The sequence below is a fragment of the Triplophysa rosa genome, linkage group LG7 (assembly GCF_024868665.1).
Source record: "Triplophysa rosa linkage group LG7, Trosa_1v2, whole genome shotgun sequence".
NCBI lineage: Eukaryota > Metazoa > Chordata > Actinopteri > Cypriniformes > Nemacheilidae > Triplophysa > Triplophysa rosa.
In genome coordinates, this window is record NC_079896.1 from 17,743,403 (window position 1) to 17,743,672 (window position 270).

Sequence of the window (270 nt, forward strand, 5' to 3'; positions counted from 1 at the left end):
GTCGCTCGCATCTTCTGACTCCTCCTCTGCCTTTTAAGGAGTGCTGCTCCCTTTCCACCAATCACCGTGCACCACGTATATCTGCAAAACAACATCTTTGCAAACACATGTTTTACATCCTGTGGTCAGTCGCCAGTTTTGAGGAATGTTCTCTAGAGACCGTTTCTTTTGGGGAGTGGTCTCCTAGAGACAGTTTCTTGTGGCCGGACAACATACCAACATTCTTAACATTCTTTTAGTAAAAAGAAAACACTCAATCATCTAATACTT